Raw genomic sequence first — 9,833 nt, 5'->3', positions numbered from 1 at the left:
TGCTGCAAAATTCATGATTTTGTTCTTTTTTATGACTGTGTAGTATTCCATCATGTATATCTACCACATTTTTTTAATCCAGTCCTCTTTTGATGAACAGCATGGTTGCTTCCAGGTTCTTGCTATTGTGAACAACACTGCGATAAACATACGTGTGCAGGTATCTTTTTTATAGAGTGATTTTAGTTCTTCAGGGTATATTCCAAGTAGGGGGATTGAGGGGTCATATGGGAGGTTGATAGTTAGAGATTTTAGGAATCGTCACACTGCTTTACACAGAGGTTGTACTAGTTTGCACTCCCACCAACAGTGTTGAAGTGTTCCTTTTTCACCACACCCTCTCCAGCAACTGTTATTTTTTGAGTTATTGATAATTGACATTCTGACTGGAGTTAGGTGATATCTCAGTGTGGTTTTGATTTGCATCTCCCTAATGATTAGTGAGGTTGAACATTTTTTCATGTCTGTTGGCTGCTCGAATGTCTTCCTTTGAGAACTGTGTGTTCATATCTTTTGCCCATTTTATAATGGGGTTGTTTTTTCTTTTCAGCACATTTGAGTTCCTTGTAGATACGAGATGTTAAGCCTTTGTCAGACCTGGAGTTGGCAAATACTTTTTCCCAGTCTGTAGGCTGTCTCCCTGCTCTCTTGATGGTTTCTTTGGCTTTGCAGAAGCTTGTCAGTTTAATGAGGTCCCACTTGTCTATCTTATCTCTTATGGCCTGTGGGTTTCAGGTTTTTTTCAGGAACTGGATGCCAGTTCCAATTTCCATGAGGGTATGTCCTTCATTTTCTAAGGTTCTTATGGCTTGAGGTCTCTGATCCATTTAGGTCTCTGATCCATTTAGAGTTAATTTTTGTGTATGGTGACAGATAGGGGTCCTGTTTCAATCTTCTGCATGTGGTCAGCCAGTTTTCCCAGCACCATTTACTGAATAGGTTCTCCTCTCCCCAGTCGTAGGTGGTGGAGGCTTTGTTGAAGATGAGTTGGTTGAGAAATTAAAGTTTCCCTTCTGGAATCTCAATTCTATTCCATTGATCTATAAGCCAGTTCCTGTACCTTGAAAACCCAAAATAATCTGTTTTGATGATTGTAGCTTTATAGTCAGGTTTGACGTTTGATAATGTGATCCACCTGCTTTGCTTGTTTTTTTGTTTTTGTTTTTGTTTTTTTTTTTGATGAGGATTGTTCTGGCTAATCTTGGTCGTTTGTGTTTCCATATGAATTCCTGTGTTGTTTTTTCTAGGTCTGAGAAGAATGTTGCTGGTAATTTGATGGGTATTGCATTAAATCTGTAGATTGCCTTAAGTAGGATGGACATCTTCACAGTGTTGATTCTTCCAATTCATGAGCATGGGATATTTTTCCACTTGTTTGTGTCATCTTTGATTTCTTTGAGCAGAGTTTTGTAGTTTTCATCGTAAAGGTCTTTCACGCCTCTGGTTAGAAAGATGCCAAGATATTTCATTTTTTGTGGCTATTGTGAATGTAATTGTGCTCTTTATTTGGGTTTCTGTTTGTTTATTATTGGTGTAAAGAAATGCGATTGTCTGTTGCACATTTATTTTATATCCTGAGACTTTGCCGAAGGTCTTTATCAGTGTAAGGAGGTTTTCGACAGATTCTCTTGGGTTTTCAAAGTACACAATCATGTCATCTGCAAAGAGAGATAATTTGACTTCCTCTTTTCCTATTTGGATACCCCTGACTGCTTTCTCTTCTCTGATTGCTCTAACCAGGACTTCCAATAGTATATTGAACAAGAGGGGTGAAAGTGGGCATCCTTGTCTTGTTCCAGTTTTCAGGGAAAATGGTTCCAGTTTTTGTCCATTTAGGAGTATGCTGGCTGTGGGTCTCTCATAGATGGCTTTTACTATTTTGAGGTGTGTTCCCCGTATTCCTAGCTGTTCGAGGGTTGTTATGAAGAAGGGGTGCTGGATTTTATCAAAAGTTTTTTCTGCATCTAATGATATAATCATGTGGCTTTTGTTTTGACATCTGTTGATGTATTTAACCACATTTATGGTTTTATGAATGTTGAACCAGCCTTGCATCCCAGGGATGAAGCCTACTTGGTCATGATGGATGATTTTTGAGATGTGCTCTTGAATCCAGTTCGCTAGGATCTTGTTGAGAATTTTAGCATCTATGTTCATCAAAGATATTGGTCTGTAGTTCTCTTTCTTTGTTGGGTCTTTACCTGGCTTGGGTATCAATGTGATGTTGGCTTTGTAAAAGGATTTGGGGAGAGTTCCGTCTTTCTCAATTGCCTGGAATACCTTCAGTAGGATTGGTATAAACTCCTCCTTAAATGTCTTGTAGAATTCTGCTGGAAAGCCTTCTGGTCCAGGGTTTTTTTTTGTAGGTAGTTTTCTTATTACGTAGTTAATTTCCTTGATTGTTATTGGTCTATTTAGGGTCTCAATTTCTTCTTGTTTCAATCTAGGCAGGTTGTGTGATGACAGAAAGTCCTCCATTTCTGAAAGGTTTTCAAGTTTGTTTACATACAAGTGTACATTGTAATCTCTAATGATCTTCTGTATTTCTTCAGGATCAGATGTGACTTCATCTTTTGTGTTTCTGATTGTGTTTGTTTGGGCTTTTTCACTCTTTTTCTTAGTCAGTCTAGCTAGGGGACCATCGATCTTGTTTATCCTGTCGAAGAACCAGTTCTTTGTTTCATTGATTTTTTGTATTATCTTTTTGTCTTCTATGTCCTGGATTTGGGCTTTTATTTTGGTGATCTGGATTCTTCTGCTGAAATTAGGGTCTTTGTGGTCTTGCTTTTCCAGATTTTTTAGGTGGCTTATTAGGCTGTTAATTTGTGATCCTTCCATTTTCTTCATGTGCGTTTGTACGTATATAAATTCCCCTCTTACTACAGCTTTCATGGCATCCCAGAGATTTTGGTAAGATGTTTCTTCGTTTTCATTTGTGTCCAGGTATCTTTTAATCTCTGTTTTGATTTCATCATTGACCCAGGAGTTGTTTAGCATCATGCTGTTTAGTGTCCATGTCTTTGTGGGTTTTGGGGGGACCTAGTTGGTGTTAATGATTATTTTTATTCCACTGTGATCCGAATAGGTGCATGGTAAAATTTCGGTCCTTTTAAATTTTAAATGCATAACATCTTTAACTCATTTATTCTTCCAGGAAACTCTCTGAGTTCCTTTTACTGTCCTGAGGCACAGAGTGAGTGAGTGATTTACCCAAGGTCACAGCTGGCAAATGGTGGAGTCAGGATTTGAACCCAGTTCCTCTGGCTCCAGAACCTGCTTTCTGCTGTCCTTTTGGATATGGGACCTATCAGATTAGATTTTCATTTTTTGAATCAGGGTCCCACTCTGCCACTCAGGCTGAAGTGCAATGTCACAATCATGGCTCATGGTAGTTTCAACCTCCTGGGCCCACGTAACCCTTCCTCTTTAGTCTCCTGAGTAGCTGGGACCACAGGTGTGCACCACCATGCCCAGATTTTGGGTTTTTGAGAGACAAAGTCTCATTATGTTGCCCAGGCTGGTCTTGAACTCTTGGCCTGATGCAATCCTCCCACCTCAGCCTCCCAAAGTGCTGGACTTACAGGCATGAGCCACTGTGCCCAACATAGATTAGATTTTTTTTTAATTCTTTGTGTTTTCAAAGCTACAGTAGATGGCTGACAAATTTGAGTCACTTCTCACCAGTAAGACTCTATGGGCAACAAGAAAGAAGCAAGAAGTGACATCCGTGGCTACATTTGCCCTTCAGAAGGTGAAAGCAAGTGCTATCAAAACTGCCTTGGAAACCCCAGAACAAGAAGTCCAGAAAATCCAAAGAAGCTCTGTGGGTAAGAAGATTACAAGACTTGCATACTGAGGACTGGTTGCTGCTGGGGTCTGAGGTAAGCAAATAAGGACACTGCATGAGTCCATTTATATAAAATTCTAAAAAATGTTCTGGGTGTGGTGGCTCATGCCTGTCATCCCAAAACTTTGGGAGGTGGCAGAGAGAGAATTGCCTGTTCCCAGGGGTTTGAGACCAGACTGGGCAACATGGCAAGACCTTGGCTCTACAATAAATAAATAAATTATCCAGGTGTAATGGCACATGCCTGTGGTTCTAGCTACTTGGAAGGCTGAGGCAGAAGGATCACCTGGGCCCAGCAGGTCAAGGCTGCACTGGCTGTGAACATACCACTGCACTCCAGCCTGAGTGACAGAGTGAGACTCTGACTCAAAAAAAACCCCAAAATTCTACAAAATGCAAACATAGCTATAGTGACAGGGAGGGGATGGAAAGAGAGATGACAAAGAGGGATGAGGAAGTTTGGGGGAACCACTGGGGGTAATAGAAGTGCTCACTATCTTGATTGTGGTGTTGATTTCACAGGTGTACACACCCAATAAAAGTCAGATTCCACCAGAAGGTCACGGTTGCAGTGAGCTGTGATCATGCCACTGCACTCCAGCCTGGGCAACAGAGTGAGACCTTGACTCAAAAAAAAGTCATTTTTTGAAAATTCAGTGCCTAACCTGGGGAAACTGGAATTTGATCACTTCAGGTCAAAATTAAACTGTTTTCCAGATTACAAGTAAGTCTTCTCTCTCCTGATTTTACCAAGTTCTAACTGTTTGGTCTAGGACCAGTGGCTACACCTCACTGGGCTTCAATCTCCTCATCTATAAATGGAGGCAATAATAGTGCACATAATGCACTTAGAGCCAGGATGGTAATTATCATAATTATGATTATCCTATCTTTCCCACTCTTTAGTGTTGTAAAATGTTATTAAAGTAGTGTCATTCTTGGTGTGCTATTTTTTACTTGCTTTTTTTAAAAATCTTTTCAAGCTAAGTATTTTCATGAGCTTGATTTTTTTGCAACTTTTTTGAGGTATAATTGATACCTTTTTATGTGCTTGTTTTTTATCATAATTCTTCCATGTTTTCATTTTTCTTGGAGTCATGGTTTCCGTTAAAGGAAAATGTCATCAATTAATTAATCAATTGCTTTTTATTGAACATCTACGTAATGTCCCATTTTTCACCATTACTATCTATGCTGCTACAAATTTTTTCATAGCTAAATATGCCCTCTTGCCAATTATTGCTTCCTGAGAATAAATTCCTAGAAATATAGTTGTTGCTTCAAAGACAGTGTACTATGGGTTGTTAGTTAAGAACTTGGTTTCAGGAGTTAGAGTCTTACCTAACTTTGGAACTTCAATTTCCTCATCTGCATAATGGTTCCTCAGGGGGTTATAGGAGACTGTTACAAGAAGTCATGTATAAGATTCCTAGCCTAGTGCCTGCATGTCCTGAACATATAGTAAATGGAAGCTGTTCATGTTGATATGCATATTTTTCATAGAGTAAGATCTTGCTATATTACCCAGACTGGTCTCCATCTCCTGAGCTCACAAGATCCTCCTGCCTCAGCCCCCCAAGTATCTCAGCCCCCCAAGTATCAGCCCCCCAAGTATCTATGGGTGCATGCCATCGCACCTGGCTACTATACACATGTTTATATATTCTTATAGTATAGCTAAGCCTGCCCATTGCTTTTCTTAGCAGTTACTGAAACTCGAGTGGTTATGGACAATTACTCTGAAGAAAGAAAGATATTCATCTTGAGCACCCAAATGGATTCAATGAATATCCATTGCAAGGACATAATTTGGAGCAATACACAAGGTACATGTAATGGCTGCACTCAGAAGCCTTCACAGAGGGTGACACTGTGTGAGGTATGGGGAAGCACACCCAGTAGGCTCCTTGCTCATGAGTTTGTTACCCTCAGACTGTGTCATTCAAGTTTTTTTCCTTTAAGAAAAAAAAAGGCATTTTCCCAAAGTGAAAACTCTTTATTCTTCACCATGAAAGAGTATTCTTTGCAATTTGAGGGTTGAAGGGGAATGTTTCTGCCCGTACCTCAGTTTGGGTTTACCCAGAAACAGATCCTCAAACAAGTGTAAGAAGACTGTCTTACATCAGTGAGTGTACTGGATGACAGTTCATTTGTTTTTAAATGTTGAAAATACATACACACACACACACACACACACACACACACACACACACACACACCTATATATAATTTTCATATGCAATCGTGAAACACTTAACCCTGGGGATACATTCTGAGAAATGTGTCACTGGGTGATTTCATCATTGTACCAACATCACAGAGTACATTTACACAAGCCTAGATGGTCTAGCTTACTACACTCCTAGGCCATGTGGTATAGACTATTGCTCCTAGACTACAGACCTGCACAACACATTACTGTACTGAACACTGTAGGCAGTTGCAACACAATGGTAAGTGTGCATGTATCTAAACAGAACTAAATTGAAAAGTTACAGTAAAAATATAGTATTGTAATCTTATGGGACTACCATTACATATGCAGTCTGTTGTGGGCTGAAATGCCATTACATAGTGCATGACTGTATATTATCGATTTCTAGATTTTGTTTTTTATATACATAATATAGGAATGGAAAGGAATATATAGAAAGAGAAATAGGATGCATAGAATGATTGATAAATAGACAGATGATAAATAGGATGAACAGATGAATGGATGGATAGATAGATGATAGAATGGGTGGATGGATAGATATGATGGATGATGGATACATATGATGGGTGGATACATTGATATGAATGAATGGATAGATAAATAAATGTATAGATATGATGGATGAATGAATGGCTAGCAGATAGATGTGTAGATTGATAGATAGATAGATAGATAGATAGATAGATAGATAGATAGATAGATAAATGTACATGTACATATACAAAACCCAACAAAATGAGGGGGGACCCAAAAAACCCAGAAATATCTTTTAAATGGGTGGCCCTTTTAGTACAGGCTTCCTCTACTTGGAAAGTGTTCTAGAAACCCATCGACATCAGTACCAACTAGTGTTGTGAGAGGCTGTATCGTCAAAGAAACATCCTGAGTTGTGACAAATGTGACTGGTTCTTCCACCATGACAATGTACCTGCCCACACCATGCTAAGTATTCAGCAGTTTTTGACCAAAAATTCCATGATACCCATGTCCAAACTCCTTATTCACCCGGTCTCGCACTGAGTGAGTTTTTTTGTTTGTTTGTTTCCCCGGATGAAAAAAATCTTCAAAGGGAAACCTTTTGCCATTGTGGAAGAGGAGAAACAAAAAATGGCAGAAGCATTGAAAAGCATCAGATTGACAAGTTCAAAAATTGTTTTGAGCAATGAAAAAACCATCTCAATAGGTAATATTGCCTCACAGAGAGTACTTTGAAAGTGACTTAAGTTTAAACATGTAAGAATAAATACACAATTTTTTATAAATAAATTCTGGTTTTGGGGGTTCCCCCTCATAAATGCACTTCCTTGAGTCCAGTCTCAACATTATGTTTCCTCCAAAAGAAACAGCATTAATTTCAAAAGCCCTGAAAAGCAAGTCAGTCAATGCTGAAGTCTCTTCAAGAGGCAACAAAGGAGAATGGAGTAGAGTAATATTCCACAAGACTCACTGATCTTCCTAAAAGCCCTCTTTACTACTGACCCAAACTCTCTTGTCTCTTTCTCCCTCAAAATCCCATTTGCCCCTCTCTGCCCCTCTTCCTACCTTTTATATTATTTTCTTCCAAGGGTAGATTCGTGTTATGTAAATCAACTTAGCCTTTCTTGGTTTTTCCAGTTCTTCTCTTCCCCTACATTTTATCTCATTCAATACAAAAAAAGGATTCAGGTTCACACACACAAAGTCTGCCTCAGAGTGTGAGAAGAGGAGTGATACTGTGTAACTTCTACTTATTTTGATCCTCATATACGTCTTTGTGTACATATAATACACATATGTATGTATAATATCTCTACATATATATCATTTTCAAAAAGGTAAAATAATGATTCTCAGGCAAATACAAATGAATGCATGTCAAAAAGTATATTCAATTTATTAATGAATGAAGAAACCAATAAATGAGTAAGAAGAGTTCAGAGGTAATTTGAAGAAAAGATGCACACATGTAAATATTTATATACAGTCATGTACCACATAACAACATTTTGGTCAGTGATGGGCCACATATGCAACAATGGTTCCATAATTATAATAGGTATATAATATAGCCTAGGTGTGTAATAGGCTATACCATCTATGCTTGTGTAAGTCACTCTATAATATTTGCACAATGGCAAAATCACCTTTCTCAGAATGTATTACCATCGTTAAACAATTTTTTGACTGTATAAGACAGCCAAGAATGCTGAAATAAATAGGCTAATAGATGCAAACACTAGTTAATATCCTACAGGGAAATACAATGTAATGTTTAGGGCTATATTTTCTGTAGGTCAGAAAGCAACTGTATATCAACCAGACAAGATGCATTTGCAGCTCTGGAAAGACTCATTTGCACGAGCATGTTTTCTACGTTGTTATCTTCTATGCCTACAGAGTTGTGACATAACTTGGCAAAAGAAAAATCAAAGTTTCATCACCCCTAGGTCATCAGATAATTCCAAAGAGTCCACTGGTCAATACTCAGCTCTCTCCTGGACGAACACTAGGTATTATTCCTTATTTAATCAAGTAAAGGCATAAAAATATGACTTTAGTCACATTTTTTGCCCATTTACAAATGTTGGACAATTTCCAGAACTTCAATGGTGTTTACCTCCTAGTGGTAGGATTTTGTATAAATTTTATTTTATTTTATTTTTTCTCATCAAAATTTTATAATTTCTGCCAAATAATATTTAAATAAATGTTATTGTGCATATTTTAGGTTTGCAAAATGAAATTACGGGATACATATAGATCATAAATGATTACTACAGTGAAGTAGATTCATAGATTTATCATACTTTTTGTGACAAGAGCAGCTAAAATCTGCTTATTTAACAGAAATTCCCCAACAGAATACAACTGTATTAACTTTAGTCCTCATGCTGTGCAGATCTCCACACTTGTTCATCCTACACATCTGCTACTTTGTAACCCTTGACTTACATCTTTCCATTTCCTCTTCCCCACTCACCCTTGGTCTCCAGGTACAAAACATGCTCCTGCAAATGATTCTTTCCAGAGCTGCAAATGCATCTTATCTGGAGATATTAAATATATTCCTTATTTAATTCAACCTGTAGGAAAACTATTTTTCTGGGGCATTTTCTTATTTGTAAAATTTTTTTAAAAGGTTATGATACCTGGGATCCCCCTCCAATTTCATCCCACAATTCTATGACCTGTGGTCAGAGACATTCTTGAGCCTACCGGTAAGGCCTAGAGACTCAGGAAGGAAGGACTGAAATGAGATTCTATGGGTACCCAAGTCAAGTTCTGTTGATCTCTCTGGAGACTGGCCCTGCCCAATAGAACTTTATGCTGTGTTAGAAATGTTCCATGTTGGTGCTGTCTGATAGAGTGGACACTAGTCACATGTTTAGAGATAAGGGCTCACTCTGTTGCCCTGACTGGAATATAGTGGAGTGATCATAGCTCACTGTAACCTTGAACTCCTAGGGTCAAGCAATCCTCCTCCCTCAACCTCCTGTGTAGCTGGAACTACAGGCATGGACCACTTTGCCTGGATAATTTTTTTGTTCTTTTTGGTTTTTTTTGTAGAGGTGGAGTTTCCCAGGCTGGTCTTGAACTCTTGGCCTCAAGCAACCCTCCTACCTTGGCCTCCCAAAATGCTAGGATTATAGGCATGAACCACCACACCTGGTCAAGAAGCAGTTTTTATATTATTTAGTTTTAATTAATTTAAATATAAATAGGCTTATGTGGCCTGTGACTACCATGTTAAATAGCACAAACCTCAGTCTCAAATGGCATGGGCCTCAC

At 38.5% G+C, this 9,833-nt stretch overlaps 1 pseudogene; it reads left to right on the top strand.

The window, feature by feature from the left end:
* LOC103250640 overlaps nt 1–5,613 on the top strand; it is a 28,364-nt pseudogene extending 22,751 nt beyond the window's left edge.
* The last annotated feature ends 4,220 nt before the right edge of the window (nt 5,614–9,833 follow it).

The sequence above is a fragment of the Carlito syrichta genome, unplaced genomic scaffold (assembly GCF_000164805.1).
Source record: "Carlito syrichta isolate Samal-C Ts95f unplaced genomic scaffold, Tarsius_syrichta-2.0.1 Scaffold130776, whole genome shotgun sequence".
NCBI classification, from domain to species: domain Eukaryota; kingdom Metazoa; phylum Chordata; class Mammalia; order Primates; family Tarsiidae; genus Carlito; species Carlito syrichta.
This window is presented reverse-complemented; position numbering and strand designations above follow the sequence as displayed.